Source organism: Aptenodytes patagonicus, chromosome 20 (assembly GCF_965638725.1).
Source record: "Aptenodytes patagonicus chromosome 20, bAptPat1.pri.cur, whole genome shotgun sequence".
Lineage (NCBI taxonomy): Eukaryota > Metazoa > Chordata > Aves > Sphenisciformes > Spheniscidae > Aptenodytes > Aptenodytes patagonicus.
In genome coordinates, this window is record NC_134968.1 from 7,322,548 (window position 1) to 7,339,964 (window position 17,417).

The window sequence follows — 17,417 nt, forward strand, 5'->3', positions numbered from 1 at the left end:
CTTGTGCCTACAGATATGAAGAAAGCAGAGGGAGAGATGAGAGAGGGCTCTCAGAGTAGGAAGAAGGCTTAGGGATGGTAGATGCACGGAGAGATGGGTCAAAAGGTGGGTGGATGAATGGATAAAGAGCAGAGAGGGAGAGGAGGTGTTAGAGTGAAGGACAGAGGGCTGTATTCAGGGCAATAAGAACTGCGGAATGCACAGGGGAAGGAGAGGGTGCATGGAAAGACAGGCGTAAATGCAAGCGGGCTCGTACCAACAGGGATGGTGAAGTAAGAGGGAGAATAGGAAGAGAGGACTCGGAGGGTTCGGAAAGGGGGACGAGAGATGGCAGAGAGGCAGGGAGGGGGAAAGATGCCTTGAAGAACGAGAGGGAAGAGCTGGCGCTGGGCTCCCCGGGGAAGACCCCGGGCCCAGCCCCGGCCCCCGCCGCCAGCCCCGCGCACCCAGGAGCACCGCGGCCAGCCCCGCCAGCCCTGCGCCCCGGCACCGCCGCATGCCGCCGCTCCGCCGCCCGCGCCTCGCTGCCCCCCGCCAGCCCCGGCTCTCTGCTCCGGCACCGCCGCCTCCTCTCCTCTCCTCTCCGCCGCCGCCAGCTCCGCCCCGGGGCTGAGCCCTGCGCCGGCACCGCCCGGGGTCTCGCCCGGGCTAAGAGTGCTCGGTGGCTCTGCAGGGCCACAAGCTGCTGTCCTGGGAAGTGGACTCTTCCCCTCCTCCAGCCAGGGCTCCCCAGCAAGAACAAGCGTGCACAGTGCCCGCTGCAGCCGGGGACAGCTGCAGGGCCCCGACCCAGGAGATGGACCAGCTTCCCATGGCTGTCTCCCAGCTCAGGGGCTGGAAACAGCCGCCACTGATTCCCTGCGGATGGCAGCGAGGAGGCTGAGAGCCTCCCTTCAGCTGCCCCTCCGCAGTCCCAGCACAATGGCTAAGAGTTGTGTTGTGGCAGAGGGGGTATGAGGACAAGTGTGCCCGTGGGCGTGCAGGGGTCAGGGAGGGCCGGGAAGCGGGGGGAATCCCAGAGTCAGAATGTAGGTGAGAAGGGACCTCCAGAGGTCCCCTCCCTCTAGATCAACCCCCGCTTGGAACAGTTCCCATTAGATCAGGCTGCTCCAGGATGGAGACTGCAGAAACTCCCAGGGCAATCCATTCCAGCTCTCACTTTTTCTTTTAGCCCGTTGCTTAACTAGAACTCCCCATGTTCCAGCAGCTGTTCATTGCCTCTACTCCTGTCACAGAGCACTTCCACAGTCTGGTCCATCTTCTCTGTTTCCTTTGAACAAGTAGTTCCTGGACCTGCTGGGAACAATTTGGCTAACAGAGATCAGTGTACCTATCGCCTGTGTACACCCTGTGGTTGGGTGTCATCCCCAAACCTGCAGGAAGTGCCGACCTTCCCACTACTCGTGGCGTTCATGAAAACATTGGAGTATTGGTCCTATTCGCCATTTCAGCGAAGCCACCGAGGCGAAGGGCTCCGGAGCGGAGGATCGCGACGGGGGACCCTTCCTGAAGCGGCAAAAACCGCGGCCAAACCCGCGAAAAAGCAAAAGCGCAGGGAGCGAGAGGGAGCCCCAGCCCCCCCATTCCCCGAGCCGGAGGAGGGCGTTCCTGACGAGCGGCAGCTCTGACTCAGCGTGGGCGGGGACAAGAGGGGCGGCGGCCTAACCCTGTCACTTAGAAGAGCAGCCCCCAGGGAGCGCGAGCGACCCGGAGCGCGGCGAACAGGACGTGGCGCGTCAGATGGACGTGGCGCGGCAGTTCGCGCAGGGAAGGCGAGCGGGCAAGGCGCAGCCCCGCTCCCGGCTCCAGAGGCCAACTCAATTGGTAATCGTAGGCTACCGAGAAGAGGACCGGCTATGGTTTCCACTCAGCCGAAAGCCGTCGCCAGAAGGAATGTGGCGACCCAGACGGAGCTCACACGCAAGCATACAGCTGTCCAGGTCTCTGGCTGCAGGGAGTGCCTGAGCCTGTCAGCTGTACCGGAGGGCGGCAGAGACACCACCTGTGTGCGGTGTGACCAGGTGGATGATCTGCTCGGCCTGGTGGCAGAGCTGAAGGAGGAGGTGGAAAGGTTGAGGAGTATCCGGGAGTGTGAGAGGGAGATAGATTGGTGGAGCTGCACCCTACCGTCCCTGAGGCAGAGGCAGCAGAAGGAGGCTCCACGAGAAGCAGAGGATCCCCTGCCTTCTTGCCACCATGTAGAAAGAGGGGACCTAAGCGACGGGGGGGGATGGAAACGGGTCCCTGCTCGGCGTGCCAGGTGAACCCCCGCCCGGCCTCCCTCACCTTCCCGGTTGCCTTTACACAACAGATATGGGGCCCTGGAACTTGAGGGTGAGGCAAGCGAGGATGTAGACGAAGGTCCATCCGGGGGGTTGCCTAGGGTGAGGCAGTCAGCCCCACGCATTATGACTGCCGCTGCTAAGAAAAAAAGGAGGGTAATTGTCGTAGGCGATTCCCTTCTGAGGGGAACAGAGGGCCCGATATGCTGACCGGACCCATCCCACAGGGAAGTCTGCTGCCTCCCTGGGGCCCGGGTCAGAGACATCACTAGGAAGCTCCCTGGTTTAGTACGGCCTTCTGATTACTACCCGCTGCTGGTTATAGAGGCTGGCAGTGATGAGGTTGCAGAGAGAAGTCCTGCAGCGATCAAAAGGGACTTCAGGGCACTGGGGCGACTGGTTCAAGGATCGGGAGCACAGGTAGTGTTTTCCTCTATCCCTGCAGTGGCAGGGAAGGATACCGAAAGGAGCAGGAAAACACACCTGATCAACGCGTGGCTCAGGGGCTGGTGCCATCGGAGGAATTTTGGTTTTTTTGATCATGGGGAGGTATACATGGCACCGGGCCTGCTGGTGACAGACGGAGTCCAGCTGTCTCACAAGGGAAAAAGGATCATGGCTCATGAATTGGCAGGGCTCATTGAGAGGGCTTTAAACTAGGTTCGAAGGGGGAAGGGGATAAAACCAGGCTCGCTAGAGATGAGCCGAGGGGTGGCGTGCCGATGCCGGGGGCGAAATCGACAGCCCAGCTCAAGTGCATCTACACCAATGCACGCAGCATGGGCGGCAAGCAGGAGGAGCTGGAAGCCATTGTGCAGCGGGAGAGATATGACTTAGTCGCCATCACAGAAACATGGTGGGGTGACTCTCATGACTGGAGTGCTGCAATGGATGGCTATAGACTCTTCAGAAGGGACAGGCGAGGAAGGAGAGGCGGTGGGGTGGCCCTGTATGTTAGGGAGTGTTTTGATTGTATAGAGCTCAACGATTGTGATGATGGTACGGTTGAGTGTCTATGGGTAAGGATGAGGGGGAAGGCCAACGAGGCAGATATCCTGCTGGGAGTCTGTTATAGACCACCCAACCAGGATGAAGAGGCAGATGAAGCGTTCTATAAGCGGCTGGCAGAAGTCTCTCAATCGCTAACCCTTGTTCTTGTGGGGGACTTCAACTTCCCGGACATCTGCTGGAAATACAACACGGCAGAGAGGAACCTAGACGGAGGTTCCTGGAGTGTGTGGAAGACAACTTCCTGACACAGCTGGTAAGTGAGCCTACCAGGGGAGGTGCCTCGCTCGACCTGCTGCTTACAAACAGAGAAGGACTGGTGGGAGATGTGGTGGTCGGAGGCCGTCTTGGGCTTAGCGACCATGAAATGATAGAATTCTCGCTTCTTGGTGAAGTAAGGAGGGGGGGCAGCAAAACCACAACCATGGACTTCCGGAGGGCGGACTTTGGCCTGTTCAGGACGTTGGTTGAGAGAGTCCCGAGGGAGATGGTCCTGAAGGGCAAAGGGGTCCAGGAAGGCTGGACGATCTTCAAGAAGGAAGTCTTAAAGGCACAGGAGCAGGCTGTCCCTGTACGCCGTAAGAAGAATGGGCGGGGAAGACGACCGGCCTGGCTGAACGGGGAGCTCTTGCTGGGACTCGGGAAAAAAAGGAGAGTTTACCGCTTGTGGAAGAAGGGGCAGGCGACTCAAGAAGAGTACAGGGATCTCGTTAGGTCGTGCAGAGAAGAAATGAGAAAGGCAAAAGCCCAGCTAGAACGCAATCTGGCCGCTGTCGTTAAAGACAACAAAAAAAGTTTTTACAAATATATTAATGACAAGAAGAGAGCCAAGGAGAATCTCCATCCTTTATTGGATGCAGGAGGGAACATTGTCACTGAGGATGAGGAAAAGGCTGAGGTACTCAATGCCTTCTTTGCCTCAGTCTTTAACAGGCAGAGCAGTTATCCTCAGGGTACTCGGCCCCCCGAGCTGGAAGATGGGGACGGCGAGCAGGATGAACCCCCTGTAATCCAAGAGGAAGCAGTCAATGACCTGCTATGCCACCTGGACACTCACAAGTCTATGGGGCCGGATGGGATCCACCCGAGAGTGCTGAGGGAGCTGGCGGAGGAGCTTGCCAAGCCACTCTCCATCATTTATCAGCAGTCCTTGTTAACGGGGGAGGTCCCGGATGACTGGAGGCTTGCCAATGTGACGCCCATCCACAAGAAGGGCCGGAAGGAGGATCCGGGGAACTACAGGCCTGTCAGCCTGACCTCGGTGCCAGGGAAGATTATGGAGCGGTTCATCTTGAGGGCGCTCACAAGGCATGAGCGGGACAACCAGGGGATCCGGCCTAGCCAGCACGGGTTCATGAGAGGCAGGTCCTGCTTGACCAACCTGATCTCCTTCTATGACCAGGTGACCCGCCTAGTGGATGAGGGAAAGGCTGTGGATGTGGTCTACCTGGACTTCAGCAAGGCCTTTGACACTGTCTCCCACAGCATTCTCCTAGAGAAGCTGGCGGCTCACGGCTTAGACAGGTGGACTCTGCGCTGGGTCAAAAACTGGCTGGACGGCCGGGCCCAGAGAGTTGTGGTGAATGGAGTTCAATCCAGTTGGCGGCCGGTCACGAGCGGTGTTCCCCAGGGCTCAGTACTGGGGCCGGTCTTGTTTAATATCTTTATTGATGATCTGGATGAGGGGATTGAGTGCACCCTCAGTAAGTTTGCAGATGACACCAAGCTGGGCGGGAGTGTTGATCTGCTCGAGGGTAGGAAGGCTCTGCAGAGGGACCTGGACAGGCTGGATCGATGGGCCCAGGCCAACTGTATGAGATTCAACAAGGACAAGTGCCGGGTCCTGCACTTTGGCCACAACAACCCCATGCAGCGCTACAGGCTTGGGGAAGAGTGGCTGGAAAGCTGCCCAGCAGAGAAGGACCTGGGGGTGCTGGTTGACAGCCGGCTGAACATGAGCCGGCAGTGTGCCCAGGCGGCCAAGAAGGCCAATGGCATCCTGGCCTGTATCAGAACTAGTGTGGCCAGCAGGAGTAGGGAAGTGATCGTGCCCCTGTACTCGGCCCTGGTGAGGCCGCACCTCGAATACTGTGTTCAGTTTTGGGCCCCTCACTACAAGAATGACGTTGAGGTGCTGGAGCGTGTGCACAGAAGGGCAACGAGGCTGGTGAGGGGTCTGGAGAACAAGTCTTATGAGGAGCGGCTGAGGGAACTGGGGTTGTTTAGCCTGGAGAAGAGGAGGCTGAGGGGAGACCTCATCACTCTCTACAACTACCTGAAAGGAGGTTGTAGCGAGGTGGGTGTTGGTCTTTTCTCCGAAGTAACAAGTGATAGAACGAGAGGAAATGGCCTCAAGTTGCGGCAGGGGAGGTTTAGATTGGATGTAAGGAAAAATGTCTTTCCTGAAAGAGTGGTGAAACATTGGAACAGGCTGCCCAGGGAAGTGGTGGAGTCCCCATCCCTGGAGGTATTTAAAAGACGTGTAGATGAGGCGCTTAGGGACATGGTTTAGTGGGCATGGGGGTGTTGGGTTGACGGTTGGACTCGATGATCTTAGAGGTCTCTTCCAACCTCAATGATTCTATGATTCTATGATTCTACTGCTGATCCCTGAGAGACCCCGGTAGTAAGTGTCTGCCAGCTGGGCTTTGCACCACTGGTCACAACTTGTTGAGCCTCATAGTCCAGCCAATCTTCCACCCACCTTATTATCCTCTTACTGAAGCCATTCATCTCCAATTTGGTCATAAAGGAAGTAGGAGAGAGGCTGTAAAGGTCTTGCTCAACTCTAGGTACACAACTCCCCTGCCCTTTCCTTGTTCACAGTGCCCGTTACCTCATGAGAAATCAACAAGGTTGGCCCTCAGCTACGCTAGAGCCTCAGCTCAGAAGCAGCTCCACAGAGAGGGAAATCGGCCCTGGCTGAGCTCTCCCAGAAGAGCTCCCTGGCAGCGTTGTCACTGAAGGTCACTAAAGAGAAGAGGGGAAGGCCTCGACTGCACTGTCTCCAAGTTGGACCTGAGCCCAGGCAGACAGAGATTCAGGAGGGGAGATGGGCTCAGGAACTTTACACACCATGGACAGCCCTTGTTGGAAGGAGGGTCTCTTCTGGACATGCCTGTGGGACAGCAGCAGGCTTTGGGAGATGTGGTCTTGAATCCAACGTCCCTTCCCTCCCAGGGGCAGTTGCTGGGCACTCAGACTGAGATTCTAATGCAGGGCATGAAGGTGTTTGTGGGCTGAAGTCCAAAGCAGTCATCAGTTCTTTGGATTTCCTTGTGAAAGCCACAGGGTCTGTCCTTCCACCCACCACACAGCAACATCAGGTTCCATGTGCCTTTCATTCAGTACCTGTTCGGTCCAAGGTCTCAGCCCCTGCCCAACATGTCACCAGGTTGATGGGCTGCACAAGTACATTTGGCATTGACATGGACATGAGAGAGGGTATCACCACCCTCATCACAAAAAATTTCTTCCTTACGTCCAACCTAAACCTACCCTCTTTCAGTTTAAAACCATTAGCCCTTGCCCTGTCCACACGGGGACCAATATTATTTGATATCTTCATTAGTATGAGAGACAGTGGGATTGAATGCATCCTCAGCAAGTTTGCAGATGATGCCAAGCTGAGAGGTGCAGTTGCTACTGATGAGGGAAGGGATGCCATCCAGAGGGACCTTGACATGCTTGAGGAGTGGGCCCATATGAACTTGATGAAGTTCAAGAAGACCAAGTGCAAGGTCCTGCCCCTGGCTTGGGGCAATCCCCAGTATCAGTACAGACAGGGGGATGAATTGATTGGAAGGAGCCCTGGGGAGAAGGACCTGGGGATACCGGTGGTTGAAAAATTGGACATGAGCCAGCAATGTGCGCTTGCTGCCCAGAAAGCCTGAGCTACATCCTGAGCGGTATCAAAAAAAGTGTGGCCAGCGGGTCAAGGGAGGTGATTCTCCCCTCTACTCCACTCTGGTGAGACCCCACCTGGCGTACTGAGCCCAGTTCTGGGGGTCCCAATAAAGAAAGACATGGACCTGTTAGAGCAGGCCCTTCAGGGGATGGCCAGAAAAATGTTCTGAGGACTGGAACACCTGTCTTATGAAGAAAGGCTGAGAGAGTTGGGCTTGTTCAGCCAGAGAGGCTGAAGGGAAGGCTCCAGGGAGACCTCACTGTGGTCTTTCAATATAGTAAGGGGGCTTATAAGAAAGAGGGAGAAAGACTTTTTACCAAGGCCTGTAGTGACAGGACAAGGAGTAATGGTCCATCAGAGCAGCACCTGCCGAGCTCACCAGCCAACAACGGAAAATCCTGACACAGGCGTGCTTTTTACACACACGGTACACATCTATTATGGCTGCCCGGTGGCTAACAACAGCAGCAGCTGATTTAGCCTGAGCAATGCTGCAGCTGCTTTCTGAGAAGATTTCTAACAAACCCGTCTGGCTGGCACCTTGCTTCCTGATGCTGGACTTGCAGAGAATAGCTAGGAGCTGGACCCCTTCCAAGGGAGGCAGGTCACAGTTAGGGGGAACTGAATAGGAGTCTCTCAGGCCAGGTGAGGACCCTCGGAAAATGCCAGCCCTGCTGGGAGGCTCTCCGGGCACAAGGCTTGTCCTCCTGGTGCCTCTGCAGTGCTGGGCACAGCCTCCTGCCACCGCTCTTCTTCCTCTGGAGACTGCCCCAGTGCTAAAAGCAGATGCGGAGACAGACTTCTCAGCAGTGCAGCTCCATGAGCTCTAATGAGCCAGGTTAACTGACAGATGTCAGGGCTTGGCTCAGGCAGTTTGAAATCTCCTCCTGATGCCACTTGCTAATGAATATTTGTTTGGCTTTTGAAGAGAGGGTATTTCTCTTAAGGCAGCTTCACCAGGCCAGCTTCCTCTCTGGTGTCCCAGCCTCAGCATTTGCAGCTGCAGAGAATCTGGTTCACCCCAGACACACAACCCTTTGCTGCCATGTGAGCGTGTCAGGGCGGCACCTCTCCCTGCATTGAAGGTGGAACGGGTCCCAGACCTCCACAACCACCCTACGGCGATCACCAGGGATGGGCTGTGTCTTGTCAGACTTTGGGATTACTTTGACTTGTTAGGTGGGGAACCCCTGGACCTACAGCAACAGGGATGGTCTCTAGCTTTGACTTTGTCTCTCATGCACACGCTTTGCACCTGAACAGGCTGAATGTCCAAACAAGACCCCGCAGCTTGGACCCCAACACACCTTCTCTCTTTCCTGTAATGAGAACACAATCGGTTGAACTCCTTCTGTCCAACCCACAAAAGCCCCAAAGCCCTCTGCTGTCATTAAACCCAACAGAGATGGCTGGTGCCTGATTTACCTTCTTAGCGCTGGGCTTTCAAGGACTTGCCTAAAGCTGTCAGGGGCACAGAGGCAGAGGGGTGGCCGGTGGAGTCCTGGTTCTGAGAGTGTGGGGAGAGGCTGTGCTTCCTCCTGTGCACGTGCATCTGCCTGTGCCTGTGGGCATATTTGTGCCTGTGTGCTTGCAGTTGTATGTTCCTCTGCAAATGCACGTGTGAGAGTGAGTGCCTGCCAGTGTGTGTGTGACAAGTGCATTTCTGTGTGTGCCTGTGCATGGGTGTGTGGACACGCATGTTTTTGCAGGGGAGCAAGTAAGTGTGTGTGGTGTCGGTGTGCGTGTGTGTGTGTAGGCAAGCACATATATTTCTGTGTTTGTACACAAGGTTGCATATATCTATCTACGTGCAAGTGTGAGTGTGCAAGTGTGTATAAGCACATGCGAACACTTATGTGATGACATGCCTGGAGGGGTGAATGTCTGTGCATGCACGGGAGTTCCTGTGTAACTGGGTGTGCATGCTCATGTGTTTTTACGTGTGCTGACATGTGAGTGAAGGGAGGACGAGCTCCTGGCCATTCTCTTTCAGAGAGACTGAGCATCTCTGGCTCTGTATGCCAGTGGGACGCTCGCAGCCTCCTCTTGGGGATGGATGTTCCTCCTAGTCTGCACGGAGCTCTGCTGGGAGGCAGAAGATGGCCTTGCAGGCCAGCACAATTTCCTGTGCAGAGGGCAGAGGGAAGCAGGAGAGAGGCACGGCAGGGAGAGAGGCTGGGGCTGCTGCCTAAGTGTCCAAAGCGGGGCCAGGAGCTTTCCAAATTACTGCTTTTACCCACAGAGGGGTTGGGAAGCGTCATCCCCCTGTGGAAGGGGACCTACCAAACTGCTGCAGGAAAGTTCTGGACTTGCTGAAACGCCTCTGCCCAAGGCCTTGCTCAGGGGTTGGTTTGGCAGCACAGACTCGACCCACTCTCGGGCCCCGCACATCTTCAAACTCCTCACAAGCAAAGCCCAAGAGGGGAGGGAGGAAAAGCTACTGAGAGGGGAGGCAAATAGTTCCACACAGACATGTGAACTGAAATGCTGATACATTGATATAAATTCTCCTTTTCCTCTCAGCTGCTAATTAGGGTGGGGGGTTTTGGCTTTTGAAGAGAATGCATTTACCTGCAAAGGACCCGGGGAGCAACTTCATTAGTTCAACCTCATTTCTGTGTGCAGACCTCCGCATTTGCAGCCTGCAGGAAGCTGGGCTGGTAGCAGACACACAATCCTCCGCTGCGGCATTGCTTCTTGCATAGGAGCTGGGGGTGGGGGGGCTGGTTCCAGATGCCCAGGTCTCCCTGAAGGAGATGACAAAGGCCACCAGGGAGATTGTCATGCACTCTTTGTTTCTACCAGTGGGGTAGAGGAGGCACCTGCTGATACGAGGCTGAGGCTGGGGCTGTCTCCCCAGACAGCACAGGGGAATGAGGGCCCGTGGATGCCCCATGCTGGGAGCTGCCTGGGTCGACCTTCTCTTTGTCTGCGTTTGTTTTGGTTTGTCATTAGTCATGCGGACAGGAGAAGGAAAAGGTACAGAATCTCTTTACATCAACTGCCATGGCTGAAGTTCAAGAGGGAAATAACACAATGCAACCAGTTTTAAGGTGTCTCTGTCTCGAGACAAGAGAAACCCCGTTGCTGTTGTGGAGGGTGGATGTGCCGCCTGTTCTTCATAGTGGTCAAGATGAACAAATCACTAATATGGAAATGCAATGGCTCACGTATGTGCAGCTTGTACTTTACCAGACAGCAGAGCTTTCCCTGCATGTTTACATCCCTGACAGTAAGAAGACTGCACCTTCATGTGGTGTGCTACGGGAACATTTAAGACCCTGCCTGCATAAACTGATGTCTGGAATGGAAGAGGAAACATTACGTCAGGGATAGCAGAGTTTCCTCAAGCCTGAGGATATCAAAACACCAGACAGAATCCAGTCAGTGAGAGGGAAGAAGCTTCATGAGCACAGCCTCGCTTCTCATGCCCAGCCTCAGCATCTGCACTGAAGGGGAAATTCAAACTGTAACTGCTCAGCGATGGTACTTTGTGACCAAGGAATGACCTGTCATGGAGGGCAAGAAGGCCCAACTTCAGAAGGGGTTAAACTGGCTGGAAGCAGGGATGCCAGAGACAGAATGACTCCCTGTGAGGGAGTGAGGTTTCCCTTGGTGATGAGATCAGAAACAGCCCCAGCATTGTCTTGTAGCCATCCCGGAATGGGAGCGCTCAGGAGGCACCTTTGAGCAGGAGAGCTGCATTGAGGGAAGGACCCATGGCCGGGCTAAGGTGCCCCATGCAACCGCTCACAGGATTGGTGCTGGTGCCAGTGTATATAAGGAATCTGCTTGTGATGCATCTTTGCAGATCCCTTCTAGAACCACTTATGGTGGTAGGACTCGGCCCAAGGCTTTGTTCATTAATTATTTTTTTGACTGTTTAATCACAAACATGTGTTTAATTCGCCTCAAGGGGTGACATAAAAATTCCCCTACAGCTGCCTGCTGCAAGTCTGGCTTGTCCCAGACACACAGTCCCCGGCTGCCGTGGGAGCTCATCACTGCGACACCGCTCCCTCTGTAGGAGCTGCGGATGAGCATAGATCCCTCTAACTCCCCGGAGGAGACTGCAAGGAGCCCAGGGGGTTGTAAGGCTTCATTTGTGTGCCGATCTCTTTGCTTATTGGTTAGGAGCATGGAGAGCGCCTGGGCGTTTGGCAGCCAGGCCTGTTCTGTGTGGTTTGCTCTGCCCCTCAGGCACAGGCTTTGCACTTGGGCTGGCTGCACATCTGGAGATAACCCCATGGCTTGACTCAAATCCAGCTGAATTCTTTACTAATTGAAGAGAGCTAACAAGCCCACAAACCTCTGTCACAATGCCCTCCAGGGGCCTCTGGGTGGGGCTGGTCGGTGCTTGATGTCCCTAATTAGTCATGGGCTTGCAGGAATTTACTAACACTGAGTCTGAGGGGCTGAGGGCAAGCCCCTGGCGTCCTGGATCCCAGCAGGCTCTGCCCTACAGTCAGGGTCAGCCATCTCCAGAGCCACTGACACTGGCCCCTTTCAGAAAGAGGATCTTGCCCTGCAGAGCTCTGGGTGCACAGGGGAAGCAGCACTGCCAGGGGAGAGCTGAGGGCCCCTTTCCCCAAGCTCAGCCTTGCACAGACACATCCCCTCCCTCCCCTGACTTGTTGCACAGCCAAGGAAGCTCCCTGCACCAGGGTGTCTTGCACAGCACAGAGGTACAAGGCACTGTCAGAGACCTCGACTTCCTCCAGCTGCAGGAGGCTGTATTTCCCTGTGGTGTTCAGCAGCGTGGTGAAACGGCCGCTCTGCTTGGGGCCAGATGCTGCCTGATACGAGATACGCTGTGGGGCTTGTCCTTTCCTCTGCTGGTACCAAAGCAAGGCATCAAAGCTGGAGATTTGGTAGGTGCAGGTTGTCTGGAAGGTGTGTCTCTGCTTCACTGTGACTTGTCCTTCTTGCTGAGTGACGGTGGTCTGCCCCATGGCGCCTGGAAGAAAGTGAAGGTCAGCAGCTCGGCAGGGAAGGACTCTGGGAAGTAAACCAGGAGTGGGTACAAAACCCTGTTGAAGAAGGCTCCCTGTCCTTTGCCCTGCAGGAAATTCCTGAGGCCTGCGGACAGCCAGGAGGAGAGTAGTTTTGGGCAGGAGCTCAGAGCTCTCAGCCCAGCGTGGATCCTGAGGAGAGCTGTGCTCTGTCCCTGCTCCTGCTCCTACTGCCCGGAGGAGCAGGGAACAGCCTGTCATGCCTGACCTTTGTGTGCTGGGACCAGCACCCCTCCAGCAGGTGGAGGGGCCCAGGGAGCTATGGCAAAAAGATTCATCCTGCTTCCCCACACCTCTTATCTCAGAGGGCTCCTAGCTCCTCGAGTACACTCAAAGCTCAGTTTAGAAAGAGGTATCGATGGCTGTGTTGCCAACCAGGAGGAAACTGGAAGCTATGGCTGACGTGCCTGCCAGAAGGGGACAGCCTGGGGCACATTATTAATGTTAGTGGGAGCTAGAGCTTTAAAATCCCTGTAGTACCTTTGAGAAGATTTGCTTATTTTGGGGAGAAATGTGGGGCTGCAGAGACAGCTGAGATCTCCTATGGTGGCAGGAGGGGGATCAGAAGAGAGGAGTAGAGAGCGATAGATTGCAGGGGAGAGAAAAGCAAGATGAAGGCTCTGAGGTATCTCTTCTCTCTCTTCTCCTTTCATTTCCATCAGTAAGACTGTTTTGAGAGAACGGGTGCAAAACCACAAATGTGAGCCAACAGTTCCCAGTGTTTTTCTGCTGTCCAAGAGTATTTCCACACATTGACCTGATAAGGCTGGTGAGGGTTTCCTTGGGAGAAGAAGAAGTATGCGTTTCTAGAAAGCCAGGACTTACCCAGCAGTTGCCCCAGGAAAGCCGTGAGGACGAGATAGCCGAGGTGCATGTTGAGACCGACCTGCCTGTTGGCTGAGTGAGAGAGAGTCAGAAAACCACCTCCCAGCCCCGAGATAACAGAGCTGCCGGAAACGACTCTGTTGGGGGAGCGGAGGAAGAAGCGGGGAAGAGAAGTGATCTGTTCTTCCTGTGCCTGAAATGCTCCTTCGGGGTTTCTCCCTCCTCCAGCAGCAACACCTGTGGCTCCCTCAGGGGCCCTGGGGGCCCCAGTCGTGGGAAGGGGCTGTTCCCGGTCAGCTCGCAGTGGAGCCCTCACCTCCCCAGCTAGAATCGCCTGCTCTTCTGCACACCCACTGCTGGGCCATTTGGGAGGTCAGGGGTTTCCTCCCCACTGAGGTTTCACATCTTCCTCTGGGGTCCTCAGCTCTCTGGGGACATTGCTATTTCTTCTAGGAACAAAAGAATCTATTTCTGAAACTTCTCCCCTGTCCTTTCTCAGCTTCCTGGGAACAACGCCTCTACTCCAAATCCCCCAAAATAGGAGATGAACCCTGCTGTGCAGCAGCACAGGGGCTGGTAGAAGGAGGTTTCTAGAGAAGTGGAGGGTCCTGAGGCTTACACAGCCTCTCCCACGTTGAGGAGCCGGCTGAAGCTTACCCTCCGATGGGCTCCTGAGAGGGATCTGCCTTCCTAGTCTTCAGAGCAGACAAAAGACATGTACAGGAAGATGAGGATTTCTGCATTTCCAATGAGAGGGGAAAAAAAGCCACAGTCCTCAACCTGTAACCATTCTCGCTGACCCCAGGGCCACATCCCTGAGAGTCTCTCTTTCTTTGATGCCTGTGTCTCCTCGCTCACCACCTCTAACACCCTGACTGGCTTGGCTGCACTGGGCTCCAGTGCAGTTTATGCTCTGATGCCTCTCCCGGCCCACCTCTGGGATGTAGATCTCAGGCAGCTGAAGGCCACTCCAAGCCCTGCAGACCCCGACTGTCCCTTTCAAACCCTCCAGGCAGTGTCAGCTTTCTCCATCTCTCCAAACAAAAGTACCTCATGAACCAGGCAATCCGCTTGCCTGCGTGCAGTGGCCCACAGTAACCACAAGACAATTGTTTATGGAGAAGTTAGGGACCCGCACGGCAACTGACCTGAGGAGGCATAGACCTCTGCTGTGCTGCGTTGTATATATCCCTTGGCACACTTAGCAGTGATGCCACAAGCATGTCCTTGTCTTGTCCAGTTACTGGCACTCAGACCTTGCAGCGCTCACACATGGGAAAGGAAGTGAAGTTATACTGAAGGGTGGTTAAGAAAGTATATAATAAGAACGCAGTGTGTAGTGATCAGGCACAGGGCTCACCCCAGCAAGTGCACTGACCAGACTCTGCTTATGTGCAGGTGGCTCCTGTCATCCTTCCTCCTCTCTATTGCCTCCCCTTGCTGCTCCCCATTCCTCTTTTTCCCCCACCTTTGACCCTGCCCCTAAGCATGCCTTAATCAGGGTTGCCTAGTCCTGCAGGCCCCCTCTAAAACATCCATAACCCTCATGTTCCTCTTGTCACTTCTTGTCACTTACAAAGCTCAGCCTGACCCACTTCAAAGCTTCGCCTGCAGTTTCCTAATGGCCCATCAATTACAGGCTGAACAGCTCTGCTCTCCCTCCTTGTCTCCCTTATCACTTACTCAGAGATTGCTGTCATTGTGTGCTTTGTTTATTACTTTCCCTTTTACTTCTTCTCCCCTTTGAAAGGAAAAGGGACTTGATCTGACAGCCTTAGTGAAGCAGCAGCTCTCACCTTCCACATGCACTGACAGTGGCCTCTGCTGAGCTTGCTCAGCTGTTCGAGTTCCTCAAGACACTGAAAGGCTCCTGACCCCAGAGAAAACTGGGTCTCTTGAGTCAAAGCTCTGGGGGGAAGCCCCATGTTGAGCTCAGCCTTTCAAGTGTCTCCCTGAAACGCCTGCAGCAATGCTAAGCCATGGCAGTCACTTTTCAGGACACCTGAGAAGTTACAAACATGAAGGAAAAGGGAAAGACTGGCCAAATGAGCAATCAGTCTCAGAAGTAAGGCAAGTATAGAAAAGCACTCAGGTCACTTGAAATGTCATTCTGGAAGCAGCTGGTTTGCACCCCCAAATTCCAACATGTTTATTGTTTGCCATCCCAGATGTCCTGCATTTCCTGCAAGATCCTGAAACCTCTCACAGGTCTTTGGAAACATCCCAGCATGAAAACAGACCTGAATTCTACCTCCAGGTGGGATCCAAACCACAGCTTTCTTACCCATCCAGGTGGGAATGGGGCTTCCCATCCACCTTCCAGTACCTCACAGAGACATTTTTCCCCAGGGACAGAGACTGAGCTTTCTTTGTCACCTCAGATGGCCTCGCTGCAAACACCTGATGTCATGGCCTACTGAGCTGACACCACTCCATGAATTAGAACATGTTGGCCTGCCACCATGGCTGCTTTTTCAGCTTACACCACAGCTTCCCCTCTCCAGGGCCAGCTCTTTGCTTTCCAAAACAGACTTAGCATAACAAGAGATGTGTGCACAGAGGGACAAACTAGATCCCAGAAATGCACATCCCACAAATGCAGCCACCAGCAGTTTTCTGCTGGGCAGAGAACCCCCAGGGACTCGGGGACACGGGGACACCCCCCAGCCAAGCACTGGTGAGTCCCCAGAGCTGGAAGAGAGACGTGAAGAGTAGGGGGACAGCTCAAGGGGTTGAACAGAGAATCTTGTCCTGTGCCTGGCTGATGGGTCTTGCTCAGACTTCGAGGCTTTTGCTGATCCCCAAGGTGCAGGGCTAGGAGGACATCTTCCTTCCTTAGGTTTCTTTGGCTAGGAGGTAAAGCCACAGGAGTAGCCACGTCTGCTACCAAGAGCCCCCTTCCCCAGCAGTGGTCATTCGTGGATGCTGAGGGAAGAGTCAGAGCTGGACAAGCAGCTGGGATGCTTCTCCTGAATACTCACTGCTGTGTCCCGCTCAGTTTCAGCGGCTCAGGGGTGTTCCTGAGTCTGCTGTGGCAATGTGCCCTCGTGCAAAGGAAAACCAACAGCATCCTGGGCTGCAGTAGGAAGAGTGTTGCCAGATCAGAACAAGGGACCTGGTCCTTCCTCTCTACTCAGCACTGGTCTGGCCACGTCTGGAGTGCTGGCTCCAGTTCTGGGCTCCCCAGTACAAGAAAGATGTCAGAGTGAGCCCAGCAAAATGGTGCAGGGACTGGAGCATCTTTCCTATGAGGATCGGCTGAGAGGGCAGGCAGTGCTCAGCCTGGGGAAGAGAAGGCTCTTTGGGGATCTTGCCAATGTGTGTAAATAGCTGATGGGTGGGAATGAAGAGTCTTCTGAGTCAGGCGGGCTTGGGACTCCACACCTCTGCCACGAGGAGGCTCTGTAGGGAGACTAATTAAAGTTGTTTAAAGTGCTCAGCCCAAGGAAAGATGCCAAACTGTAAACCCTTACCGTGTGCCAGGTTTGCAAGGGCCAAGGGGAGGTTGTTCAGCACTGGGAGGCTTGTCTTAGGGCAGTCAGGCCACAGTGGGACTTCTGATAGCCCTCCAAGTCAGAAGGTGCTGGAGCATCCTCTCAGGCAGACATACCCTGGTGTAGAAGCGCTGCCTCTCAGCTCCAGGTCTCATTGCCAAGGGGGCCTGGGGCACCTGAAGGTTCCTGTAGGAGCCTGAAGGAAGAGCTCAAGCCGCCTGCTGTCAGGCAATAGGAGGCTGCAGGCTGTTCTCCTGCTTTCTGCTCCTCCTGGAGATCACAACCAGCCCAACCAGCCCCCAGCAAGGGAGGAGTGTCCATGGTGAACTACTTCTGCCATCCAGTGCCCAGCCAGAGACAGGGGCCTGCACTCACCTCTCTCAGGGTTGGAGACAGGCCCCTTTGCAGCCCCTGATGTGCTCGTTGTCCCTGGGTAGCATCTGAAAGGAGGTAGAACCAGGAACAGCCAGAGCCAAAAGCAGGAGTCTGACCCCCTCTCCTGACAGGGCATTTCTCTCCCTTCTCAAATGACTCTGGGAACAGCACCTGCTGCCAACACCCTCACACAGAGCGTCAGACACACCACTTCTCCCTGGCAGGAGGGCGCACAATCCTTTTGTTTACCGACATCTTCTCCCCATCCCTTTAGGTATCACAATCGACTCCTTCTCTGGAGATGACACCTCCCACAAGGGTGAGAGAGAGGAACACCTTACAAACTCAGGGGTGTTTCTGCCTACAAGGGGATCAGAACTCATTGTGGGATGCAGTGGAAAAAGCTTTTTAGGATGGTGCAAGACATGGGATGCTTAGGAGAAGCAGCAGAGACAGGGAAAGGGAAGGATCAAGGCATGGAGCCAAGCATAGGAAGACAGATGGAGGCAGGGAC